This window comes from Triturus cristatus, chromosome 7 (genome assembly GCF_964204655.1).
Source record: "Triturus cristatus chromosome 7, aTriCri1.1, whole genome shotgun sequence".
In the NCBI taxonomy this organism is placed as follows: Eukaryota; Metazoa; Chordata; class Amphibia; order Caudata; family Salamandridae; genus Triturus; species Triturus cristatus.
The window spans coordinates 933,240,669-933,253,838 of record NC_140590.1 but is presented as its reverse complement, the minus strand read 5'-3'; the positions used below and the strand labels follow the sequence as shown (position 1 = coordinate 933,253,838).

Below are 13,170 nucleotides of genomic sequence, written 5' to 3'. Positions count from 1 at the left end.
TTTAGTGCTGTGCATATTTAACAGCATCGTTTTATTGCTGGTTAGTTTCTGCGCTGATTTCCAGTACAAGTACATTTGTTTCCAGGGGTGACCTGGCTAAAGTAAGGAGCTTCCTTGTAATAGTTTACTCTTTTCAAGGAATGTCTCAATCCCTCCTTGTTGTCTGCCATTGCCATTCTAGAAAGCCCTCTGTACCTCCATTGCTACTACCACTATGAGTTACCAACTCTCAGAATGGTCAATTGCCTTAAGTATTTCTGGAGGGTCATGATTCAGACACTCTGGTATATGCAAAAAACGCAATTATATCCAGCATTCTGACTATTCACCTTCCTGTAAGAGAGCAACGTCCGTTACACAGAAACAAGGATAACATTGCCTTTGTGGCTTCTACAGCTCATGAATACCATGACTATGAATTGATTTGGGAAATTTGAACGCGAAGGGTTTTTATCAAATGTCTAAAAACGAAAAGTTTCTTACCTGTCGGTGTAGTTTTGCAGCTTGAAGATCTTTCTGGATTCACTATGCTGTGCATTATTCCGCGATCTTGTGGTTGGGTCCGGATTCGTAGTCTTTTCTTTGTTTTTTTTTTGTTTTTTTTGTAGCCCAGGTGGGCGTCGACGTCCACCATTTGGTGCACCTCCCGTGACGTCGTCGTGCTTCCTGCGGAAGTCCCACCTTTGGGGCGCCATCTTCGGGTTCTTTTTTCCCTGTTTTTTTTTTTTTTTTTTGTTCTTTAACCCTAGGCGATTGATTAATCCTTTTGTCCATATTTCTGTACGTATCCACTTATTTGATCCTATCCATTTCACCCCCTCTTCCTCCAGCCTCATCTTCCTGGCGGAGGTGGGTGGGTTCGCTAGTGAATCCAGAAAGATCTTCAAGCTGCAAAACTACACCGACAGGTAAGAAACTTTTCGTTTTGCAGCGTGAATCTTTCTGGATTCACTATGCTGTGCATAGACTTTGTAGCGGTTTTCCTATTTTTGTGGTGGCTGGGTGGAAGATGATCGCTGGTCGTTGAAAATGTGTTGTAGCACCTTCTGTCCGACCTGTGCTTCCTTATTCATTTGAATGTCCACGCAGTAGTGCTTTGTGAACGTGTGCACAGATGCCCAAGTTGCTGCGAGACAAATGTCTTGGATGGGCGTGTTTGCCAGGAAGGCAACTGTGGCCCCCTTCTTCCTTGTGGAGTGAGCTTGGGGCCCCTCCGTTAGCTCCTGTCCAGCCTGTTTGTGACAGAATTGAATAGTGAGGGCAATCCACCTAGCGATGGTGCCCTTGGTCACTGGTCTACCCATGAAGCTAGTAGCAAAGGACACAAACAGCTGCTTCGACTTCCTGAGTTCCTTGGTTCTTTCAATGTAGTGCATCACCGCTCTTCTGGCATCGAGGGTGTGCAGGGCCTTTTCTGAGTTTGTAGTCGGGTTTTGGAAGAAACTCGGTATCTGGATACTCTGATTCATGTGGAACGCCGACACTACCTTGGGCATGAAGTGTGGGTCCGTCCTCAGGACTACCCTGTCCTTGTGAATTTGAATGTAGGGCTCCTGTAGCGTTAGTGCTTGAAGCTCGCTCACCCTGCGTAGTGAGGTTATGGCCACTAGAAAGGCAGTTTTCATCGTCAACATTTGTAGATTGGCCTTGTGAATGGGTTCAAACGGCGCCTTCATGAGCTCCGTCAGAACCACGTTTAAATTCCATGCCGGCGGCGGCAACCTTTTCGGGGATGCCAATCTTTTGGCTCCCTCCATGAATCTCTTCACCACCTGCGAGCTGAAGAAACTTCCACCCTTCTCACCTCTGGTGTAGGCAACGATCGCTGCTAGGTGCACCCTTAGGGAGCTCGAGCAGAGGTTACTCTTTAGAAGGTGTGTGAGGTACCTCAGCACAGTTGAGTCTCTTGTCATTCTGTTTTGCAGGCCCTTTTTCCTGCACCACACCGTGAATCTCTTCCACTTTGCGCTGTAGCACTTTCTTGTAGTAGGTTTCCTTGCCTCCCGTAGCACTCGCATAGTGCTCTGAGGTAACCTTAGGTGTGCGAACTCTAGGTCTTCAGGAGCCATGCTGCTAGGTTGAGGGTCTCTGGCTCTGGGTGCAGGACCTCCCCGTTTTGCATTGAGAGCAGGTCTTTTCTCCTCTCGAACCTGTACGGATTGCCTTGCGCCATTTCTTGAATCTGTGAGAACCATGTCTGCCTCGCCCACTGTGGGGCCACCAGGATCAGAGTCATGTTGCTGGTTCTGCACTTGTCGAGCACTCTGTGCAACAGGGGTATCGGTGGAAAGGCGTAGGCAAATGTCCTCCACCAGCTTATCCATAGGGCATTTCCCTTGGATTGCTGATCTGGTTGCCTGGACGCGAAGCTTTGGCATTTTGCATTGTGGCGTGTTGCAAATAGGTCTATTGTGGGAGTCCCCCATCTCCGGAAGATTTTCTCCGTTTCCTGGCCATTGAGCTCCCACTCGTGCGATGCTGACGTCTGCCTGCTCAGCCAGTCTGCCTCCACATTGTCCTTCCCTGGTAGGTGAATTGCCAGTAGATCTATCTTGAGAGGTATGGCCCATCTCCAAATCTCCTGAGCTAGGGATGAGAGGGGAAACGACTGTGTCCCCCCTTGTTTGTTGATGTAGAACATCGCCGTGGTGTTGTCTGTCTGTACCAACACCCTCTGGCCGCACAGGTGTCTCTGGAATGCCTTCAGGGCTAGCAGTATCGTTTTCAACTCGAGGTAGTTGATGTGGCGGACCGCGTCTGCTGGAGCCCATAGACCCCTCACTCTGAGGTTGTCCATGTGCGCTCCCCATCCCTTCTGCGATGCGTCCGTGGTAATGGTCACTGTTGGGCTTGGTGGTGTCAGGCTTCTCCCCGTTATGTTGTCTCTGTTCCACCAAGTTATCTCCTCCTGCACTGCGTGCGTAACAACCACTAGATCCTCCCAACTTCCGTTTGCTTGTGACCATTGCTGTTGCAGCCATTCCTGGAATGGTCTCATGTGCAGGCGTACATTCGGCACCAGCTGGATACAGGACGCCATCATCCCCATCATCTTGCTCACCGCCCTCACTGTCAGAGCTCGCCCCTTCTGGTAGAGCTGCGTCTCCTTCAGTAGGGCATCTGTCCTCCTGTCGCTGGGCACTACTGTACTGTTGAGGGAGTTGATCTTTGCCCCCAGGAAAATCTTTACCTGTTCCGGTTCCAGCGATGATTTTCCCCAGTGGATGGAAAATCCCAGATTTGTGAGGGTGTCTGTTACGCGTTTTGCGTGCCTCTCGCACTTCTCGCGTGAGTTTACCTTGACCAGCCAGTCGTCCAAGTATGGGTATACGTGTATGCCCTGCTTTCGTAGGTGTGCCGCTACCGCCGACAGGCATTTTGTAAAGACCCTTGGCGCTGATTTTAATCCGAAGGCCAGGGTTGTGAACTGGTAGTGTTCCTGTTCGATGTTGAATCTTAGAAGGCCCTTGTGCCTTCTGTTTATTGGGATGTGAAGGTAGGCATCCTTGAGGTCCACGGTGACCATGAAGTCCCCTTCTCTTATCTGTGGCAGTACCTCCTGCAGTGAAGTCATTTTGAACCTTTGCGTTCTTATGAACTTGTTTAGGTAACGGAGGTCCAGTATGGGTCTGAGGTCTCCGTCTACCTTCGGAACCACGAAGTAGTTTGAGTAGACCCCTTTGTTGCGTTCCCCGAACGGCACTGCCTCTATGGCTCCCTTTTGTAGGAGTTTCCGCGTTTCTTCTCTGAGTATTGCCAGTTCTTGGGCCGATCTCTGTCTTCCCTTCGGTTTCCTGTTTGGAGGTCTTTTCTCCAAGTCTACGCAGTATCCGTACTGCACGATGTTCCGTATCCACTTGTCTGTGGTTATACGCCGCCACTCCTGAAGGTAGAACCTCAGCCTTCCGCCTACTGGTGACGTATGCTCGTAGGCTCCTGAATCTTCTCTTCCCCCTGATGCCACTTTTTTGCGCCTCACCCTTGGGGACCTGACGAGGGTAGGCGTCTTCTTGCGTGCTGAGTCACTTCGAGGAGGGCTGATCGCCCCCTCTCCTCCTTTGGCCACGTCCGTTCCCTCTCCCGCGAAAGGACTGGCCCCGAGGTTGATATTGCCAGCTTTGCTTCTGCTGACTTTGTCCGTGACCTTCGCCCTGCTGACCTTGTTGGAACGCCTGGTGCGATGTCCCTTGCTGGCTTGCACCCCTACCGTAGGGTCTCCTCGAGGGATTACCTCGTCTCATCCCCCTCAGCTGTAGGGCTCCCATGGACCTCGCTGTCTCGTTTTCCTTCTTGAGCTGGGTGAGCTTTTCGTCCACCGTTGCTCCGAACAGTGTCTCTCCGTTGAAGGGGGTGCCAAGGATGTTGTTCTGCACTTCCGGTTTGAATCCCGAGATTCTTAGCCATGCATGCCTCCTCTCTGTGACCCCTATGGCCATGAGTCTTGCTGAAGTCTCTGCCCCATCCAACGCCGTTTTTATACAGGAGTTGGCGATGTTCTTGCCTTCATCTACCAGGTGAGAGGCTCTCTGGCGGTATTCTTCGGGGAGGTGCTTTACTAGCTCCCCCCATCTCATCCCAGTGTTGGTATTGGTGTCTATTGAGGAGTGCATTCGAATTCGCCATGCGCCAGTGCATTGCGGCGTTCCTCTCGACCTTTCTGCCTGTGAGGTCGATCCTCCTGCTCTCTTTATCCGGAGGCGGTCCCGAAGTTGCTGGAACGTTGGCCCTTCTCCTGGCCGTGGAGGCTATGATGGAGTCTGCGGTGACGCTACCCTTGATGTAAGGTGGGTCCAGGGAGGAGTGCTTATATTTCTTCTCTGTCCTGGGCGTGATCGACCTGCAGGTGGCAGGCTCCTTGAAGGCTTCTCTCCCCTGGTTCATCACGCTTTGTAGCATGGGGAGGAACTGACTCCTAGTCTGGATGGGGAGCAGTGTTTCGACGAGAAAATCGGCTTTCGGCCTCTCCTCGTCGAGTTTGACGCCGAAGGCCAGTGCTGCGCTCTTCACCACCATATTGTATACCCCGATGTCGTCGGGTGGCGAAGGCCTCGAGGGGTACGTGTCCACGGGCTCCTCCGGGTTTTCGGTGTCGAGATCGTGCCATTCGACGTCGTTGCTGGTAGATGCCGCCGATTCGAAGAACGACTGTTGGTCTTCTTCCTCGGCTTCTTCCTCATAATAGGGCTCCTCTTCTTCGAGATCCCTTGTCAGCCCTTCGGCGTCGAACTCGTCTTCGACCTCGACGACGTCCGCCGATGAAACCGTTGGAATCTTGAATTCCTTCATCCTGGCGTCGAACTCCTTCTTCCTTTGAAGGATGTTCTCCATTTCGGCCTCGAGCCGCCTCTTCTTTTTCTCCATTTCGGAGATACTTTCGGCGTCGACCGCGGGTCTTTTCGATGAAACTTGCGTCGACGTCGAACGTTCTTTCTGCGTCGATCGGCCCGTTTCATGGGATGATTTTGACGACCCTTGCCTTTCGGCGTCTTTCTGCACCAGGGAGTCCTTTTGCAAGGATCCGCTGGGCCTTTTGTCCGAAGTCCCCCCTTTGGACGTCGAAGTTTTCGGCGCCGGGGCTCCCTTCGTGGACCTTGTTTTCCTCGAGTCACCCTCGTGTTTGAGGTGTTTTTTGATTTGCGCTCGACGATTCTCTTACCTCGTCTTCTTTTTTCTTGTCGGTCTCTACGACCGTGAAGTTTTCGGCTGTCTCGGCGACGTTGTCCTCGTCGTCCGTGTCGAGGCCCAGCTCGTAGAGTGTCGGGGGTTTCCCTTTGCCATCCATGTTGGCGTTGGCTCTTCTCTGCCTCTCTCTCACCCTGAGTGTCTTCGGCGCGAAGGCTGAGCAGGCGTTGCAGTCGATCCTCTGGTGATACACCGGTAGGCAGAGGTTGCAGACCGGATGCTGGTCTTTCTGCGCGAACTTGTGGTGGCAGTTTGGGCAGAACTTGAATGGCGTCTTGTCCATTTCGCTCAGGGTCTCTGAGCGTGCATTCTCCAAGGCTGTCGAAGAAAAGGCTCGCTGGTCCTCTTTCTTCGCGCTCCTGATGAAATCTGTTCTATTCCTGATGTCTTCTCTTGATTCTATCGATGAAACTCGCTTTTCTTCCTTCTTCCTCCGAGTGAATTTCTGGAGTTTCCCGATGACGATCCAGACCCAACGGCGGAAAAAAGAATCTGAAGATGGCGCCCCAAAGGTGGGACTTCCGCAGGAAGCACGACGACGTCACGGGAGGTGCACCAAATGGTGGACGTCGACGCCCACCTGGGCTACAAAAAAAAAAAAAAAAAAAAAAAAAGAAAAGACTACGAATCCGGACCCAACCACAAGATCGCGGAATAATGCACAGCATAGTGAATCCAGAAAGATTCACGCTGCAAAACCATTGGCATAGCCAATAAGTCTTGCCTTTGGGACCTTATGAGGGTTTAGCCAGAGCTATTGGCTTAGTCAATGTTTCCAAGCTATGTTGTAGAGCATTGTGGCTGCTACGAACCATTTTGAAAAGTTATAATAAAAAGTACAAACATTTGTTACCATGTATATAACCTAAACGACATTATGTGCAACTGAATAACCCAATTAAATAAAAGAACAAGCATTGGCATAGCCAATAGGTCTCGCCTTTGGGACCTTATAAGTGTTTAGCTATGCAACAGTTGCATAACTAAATACTTCTAAGGTCCCAAAAGCGAGACCTATTGGCTATGCAAAGCGGCCATACGGCATCGCGTTAAAGCACGGGCGCCCGCGCACATGCACTGTAGCTCTAGGCGGGCCTGGTAGCACTTTTTGGAGCCCTCTCAATAATTCTCGCCAGAGCAGCACATGCGTTGGGTCAGGCGAGACCTAAAAAGGAGTCTAGGAAAAACTGGAGAATGAAAAAGACAATATAAGAACAATGATACGAAACAACGTAGGTAGGGCAAGGCTGTAGACTAAATATGTTAGGACAAGCACGGGGATACTAGGAACTGTAGCAAGCAAGATTGGAATGTAAAAGTAACGAGACAATGCACTGAGCAGGCAAAACAAGCAGATACAGGGAGATGGAAAGTAAAGGAACAACTGGATCAGACACTGGGATACAAGACAGGAAGCAAATGGAAATGGTAGCAAGAACAAAATGAACAAAGGAAGAGCAAACTAGAAAAGGGTCAGATAGGGGCTGCAGACTGAAGACAGAAAATATGCAATGCAGCGCGCAAAGGGGAATCTGCAGCAAACTGCACTGGAACAGGAGAGAGACTGGCGGAAGTTAGGGATTGGTCAACAAAGAGATCCAAGCATTGGCATAGCCAATAGGTCTCGCCGTTGGGACCTTACAAGTGTTTAGCCATGCAACACTTGCATAACTAAATAATTATAAGGTCCCAAAAGCGAGACCTATTTGCACCTACCTGTAACGCCCCTAAATGTAGTATTTGGGGGCACCCTGAACCTTCCTTCCCCAGATTCCGAAATACAAAGAAGAGAAAGAAGAGCTGCCCTGCAGCTGCTAGGAAGAGGAAGACACCAGCTGCTTTGGCTCCAGCCCTACCAGCCTGTCTACCCTCGAAACTGCTCCTGCTACAACCCGGCACCTCTTGTGGCTAGCACCCTCACAAACCCCGGAGGACCTGGCTACCTTTTGGCTCTAAGCACCTGGGACTCCCATGAGTAGAGGCTCTACTCAAAATCAGCTTCTAATCCCTGGCATCAGCCCGGAACCGCAAACCCTGCACACTCTGCACTTGCCAAGCCAGGCCTGTGCCGGAGTGAACCAAGACCACGAGGACGACCCCCTGGCGACTGTGACCCCGAGTCCAGCACCCAAGGACTTTCCTCAACGCTCCTGATGACGCCTGCAGCCTCAGAACCAGGTACCCCACCCCCCAACCGCGATCAACAGAGGGTAAGATTTCCCGACACCAAAAGGCACCCTTGCACCCAGTACCCTGCGGCCCCCTGCAACTCCTGGGTACCTGCCTATGCTCCAGCTACCCAACTTACCTCTCGAAGTGGTGGTGGCACCTGAAAAATCTTCGGCCCGAGCTTGCAGTCTTTTTCTAAACCGGAGCTTTCCCATTGAAACCAATTATGCGCCCGAAGGCTCAAAAGCCCCCTGGGGACTGTGGACTCTGTACACCCTGTACCTATTAAGGAATAGTATATACAAAGCCACTTTCTCACATGGATCGAAAGGCTGGACAGCTGGACTCGTGTTCAGGTGATAGGCACAGGTTGCAGACCTTGTGATTGTCACTGTGTGGAAATCTTACTCCACACTGGGGGCATTTTTTGAAAGGCGTCCTTTCCATGAGCCTTAGGCCTTATTGCGTGGATAGGCCCAGCGGCCCGCATCAACCTCCGGAACCGAGCCGATGAGGTCTATGTCGAAGATGACTGATTCGATGGTTTTTCTGTAAATTTTGTGCTTCGAGAAGCTTGGAATTGAGATTCCAACCGGAGCGGAAAAGTTGCATCCAAACCCAATGGCAGACATAAAAACAATCTAAGAATGGAGTTGATGCCCATGCGCACTATAGACCAAGTGAGGAGTCACCTATCTCGTGACTATAAAGACTTCTTCCAAGACAACAACAACGTACAAGCATCCGAGCCCAACACCAGATGGCGATCCACTATGCTAGTGTGTGATCTGCAGCTCATATGCCTCGAACACTAAATTTACTGCCCTTTATCCTCAAATGTGTCAACCAGTGACAAATTTATATTTAATTTATAAAGCGCAGGAATCACCCCCGAGGGGTATCTCAGCGCTGCTGAGGAGGTACAAAACAGTTCAGTAAAAATCAGTCCTGGAATAATTCAGTCTTCAGGAGTTTCCTATACTGAAGAAAACTGCAGCATTTACACAGGACCTCGGACAGAGCGTTCCAATATTTAGGAGCAGGATAGGCAAATGATTTGCCACCTGTTCGTAGTTTCCTTTAACGTAGGACCACAAGCAGCCCTTTACAATCAGATCTTAGTGGTCTGCGCAGGAGATAAGATTTTTAGCCAGATAGCTAGGGCGCACACCATTAAGAGCCGTATGGGAAAGGCAGCAAAGTTTGAACTTGATTGTCTGGTGGATTGGAAGTCTGAAGCCGTCTCAGCAAAGGCCGAGAAGAGGTACGAAGCGGCATTTTGAGAGCCAGCCGCGCGGCAACATTCTGGACTATCTAATCTACTCAAGAGGGATTTGTTTGCCAATGCTAAGAGAGCATTACAATAATCAAGTCGGCTAATGACCAGGGCTTGAATCAGTTCTACAAACTGCAAACGGCAGTCACTGGAACACTCTACGCAATAGAATGAGTGTGGTGGCAGGCCCCTGAGGTGGCCATGACTTGGTCTCTCAGAGTAATCCAGTTGGACGCACAGATTTTTCGGCATGGGTGTCAGGGTAGGTGTGGGGCCTAACATAGCAGCCCACCAGTTAGGGGACCAAGTTGCTTGAGCAGTACCAAACAATAAGATCTCAGTCTTAGCAGCATTCAGTTGGAGGAACTTTTGTCATCCAACCAGATACGGCTTGCATGCCCTCAGCAAAATGTTCAAATAACTGTCCTCGTCAAAAGATAGCAGCAGTTGGGGGTCATCTGCATAGGGATAGGGAATAAGGATAAGTTACTTACCTGTAATCCTAGTTCTCTTCCAGGGGTATCCTCAAAGTCATAAGCACTGAACATTCCCGCCCATGTGCGGGGACCCCGGAAATAATAAAGTTATATATGAAAAACACATATATACACAGCTCTGTATATGTATAAACATATATTATTTTTTCCAAGCCAATGCAGCCCCCATAGTAGGCTAGACAATTTAGATATAAATATCCAATAACACACCATAGGTATAATACACCTAAATCTTTCTTTTTTAATGAGGTAAAACTCATGAGAAAGAAAAGAACACTCTGCCAAACACAGATCCACAAAACATTGTTAGCCTGCAGGCTGCATTGCAATACAATACCATAGAGACTGAAAAGCCTTGTACAGGTAAAGACTGGCACCGTGCCTTTAAGGCAGCCCCGATTCCAATATCCCATCATGCCTCAGGGGTGACAGTTCGGTCAGTTCTTTGCGGGACCCGTAGTCCTAAACACAAAGATATACTTCTTCTATATTTAATTACACAGTCCTCTCATTTGCCTGGGGAGGCGGGTGGGTTGCTTATGACTTTGATGAGGATACCCCTGGAAGAGAACTAGGATTACAGGTAAGTAACTTATCCTTCTCTTCCAGGGGATCCTCATCAATAGTCATAAGCACTGAATAGAATAGCAAGCCCACTGTGAGAAAGTGCCCTCTTCCTTGCATGGTATGCCCCCACTTTTTGCTAAATTGCTGAATGTACTTTGAATGAGTGTACCCTGGACTCCTGCCAATCAGGTGCCCAGGGCCTATGTTCCTTCCTTAAAACACACAAACTCCAAATTGGCAAACCCTGGCCACATGTCAGCCTCTAGTAAATAGTACCCTAGGTACCCAGGGAAGACCCCTAAGGGCTGCAGCACTCATTGTGCCACCCTTAGGGGCCCTGTACCCTTACACACACACACACTGCCTTTGCAGGCTGAGTGTCTGGGTGCAGGACAGAACAAAGTCGACATGGCACACATCACTGTGTGCCATGCCCAACACCCACACTGCCAAGGCATATATCACCCCTCTGGCTGGGTGCCTTATGCCCATGGTGTGGGAACAGGAGCAGGAGCCCTGTGCCCCTACAGTACCCAGGTCCATTCCCGGGCACTGCAAGTGCAGTGCTGCCATTTAAGAGTACATGGTGCTGAGAGCTCGTCAAACACGAGCTCCACAGCACCATAATGGCAACACTAAAGACTGAGAAGTTTGGAATCAAACTTCTCAGCACATTAAACCCACACTGATGCCAGTGTGGGATTTAATGTACCAAGCACCCCAGAGGGCATCTTAGAGATGCCCTCCTACAACTAACCTACAATCCACGTCTGCTCTGAGGCTGCCCAGGCTGCCACACAGCAGACACGTTGCTGGACCCCTGGGTGGGAGAGCCCCTGCTCTCCCGGGCCTGCAACAATGCACATCCTGGGTGAGGTGATAAATCTCCTCCCCCAGGACGAGCAAAGGGAAGCTTCAAAGGCCTGCCGCCATTTGGAGTTGCCCCAGGCCACTGCAACCCCCCACTCTGGCGGGAAGCTTGGCCGGAAACCCCATACAAGGACAGGGGATGTGCCAGCCTGCCCACCCCACCCCTCAGGTGGGGGAGGCGAGGTGAAGCACATCTCCGGGCTCTCGCCATCTTGAAGATGGGAGGCCCTACCCTATCAGGATTAGGCTACTGCCCCCCTCCCACAGGAGAGGGGCAGGATAGGGGGTGAACCCACCCCAGGACAAGGACCCATTGACCCCTGGCCTTCACCTACCTGTAACGCCCCTAAATCTAGTATTTAGGGGCACCCTGAACCCTCCTTCCCCAGATTCCAGATTCCGAAACTACAAGAAGAGCGAGAAGAAAAGACCTGCCCTGCAGCTGCAAAGGAGAGGGAGACACCAACTGCTTTGGCCCCAGCCCTACCGGCTTGTCGACCTCTGACTTGCTCCTGCTCCAAGCCCGGCATCGCTTGTGGCCAGCAACCTCAGAAACCCCGGAGGACCTGGCTACCTTTGAACTCTGATCCCCTGGGACTCCCATGAGTAGAGGCTCTACTCAGAACCTAACTTTCACCCCTGGCAGCAGCCGGGAACCGCGATCCCAGCCCGCTCTGCACCCGCCAAGCCTGGCCGGTGCCGGAGTGAACTAAACCCACGAGGACGACCCCACGGCGACTGTGACCCCGAGTCCGGCACCCAAGGACCCCCCTCGACTATCCTGAAGAAGCTTGCAGCCTCAGAACAGAGTGCCACCCCAACCGCGATCAACAAGAGGGTAAGATTTCCGACATCAAAAGGCACGCCTGCACCCGGCGCCCCACGGCCCTCTGTGCCCAATCCCGGGGTACCTACCTATTCTCCAACTACCCAACTTACCCCTCGAAGTGGTGGTGGCACCTGAAGAGTCCTCGTCCCCGAGCCTGCAGTCTTTTTCCAAACCGGAGATTTCCCATAGAAATCAATTGAGCGCCCGACTGCTCAAAAGCACCCTGCACCCAGCCACCCGAGTGGCCCTGGCAGTGAAAACTCTACTCTAACCTACTTCCCCACTTGCCCTGAGTAAGTGACCAGGAGCCCAGCTCCCACAGCCGTGTGGCTTGCCCGACAGCAGCCACCAACCCAGGCCACCCCTATCCCTCATAGGATAACATTGGGCCTAACTCTCTCTGCACCCGGCCGTCCTGAAACCGCTGAGGGTGAACTGACTGTACCTACCTGACACTGGGGGACCCCTGAGTCTATGCCCAGAACTTCAACTCTGCCAGTCGAGTACTTACCCTTAAACCGCTAACTTAATTTTCCTCATAGGGTAACATTGGCTGGCTTTTTCTTGAAAATTCTTCTAAGTGTGAACTTTTCAAAACTCAAAATATTCACCAAAAATCAGCCGAGTACCAAAAACGAATTTACTCACATGCTCTTAGGTGAGCTCCCAGTGCTAGATCTTGGTGCCCAGCACTGACTGAAAAGTATCCACAACTATACTTACCTTTAACTCATTTTTCTTCCATAGGAAACCATTGACTGCTTTTCTGTGAAATTTCTTCTAAGCATTGATTTCTGCAATTTCTAAATATTCCTCAAAAATCGTATAACATCTGAAAACGTAATTACCTACCTGTTTTGGATAAATGTCCCAGGACTGAGTCTAGACACCCAGTACTGGATTACAAAAGTAACGATAACCTATTGTACCTGTAACCTACATTTCCTTTTATAGGGAATCATTGATTGTTTGCTCTGAAATATTTTCAAAGTGCTCACTTTTATAATAGCTAAATATTAGTTAAAAATCATTACAGTACCAAAGTCGACTTTCAACAGCTGATTCTGAGAACTGACCCAGGACTGGATCTAGGACCAAGCCTGAAATTACAAAAGTAATCTAAAAAGTAATCTGTTGCATATGAACAATTGTTACTTACCTGTAAACAGGTGGTTCTCCAGTATTGGTGTCTTTCATAGATTCACATGCTTGAATATTCCCCGGAGTGGGAGTCCCACGGTAAATAAAAATAGCAATATATATAATACATAATATACATA

At 50.3% G+C, this 13,170-nt stretch overlaps 1 protein-coding gene across 4 annotated transcripts in view; it reads right to left on the bottom strand.

Moving 5' to 3' along the window:
- The window catches only part of MATR3 (matrin 3), a 225,390-nt gene that overhangs the window by 128,014 nt on the left and 84,206 nt on the right, over positions 1-13,170 (bottom strand). The window lies entirely within an intron of this gene.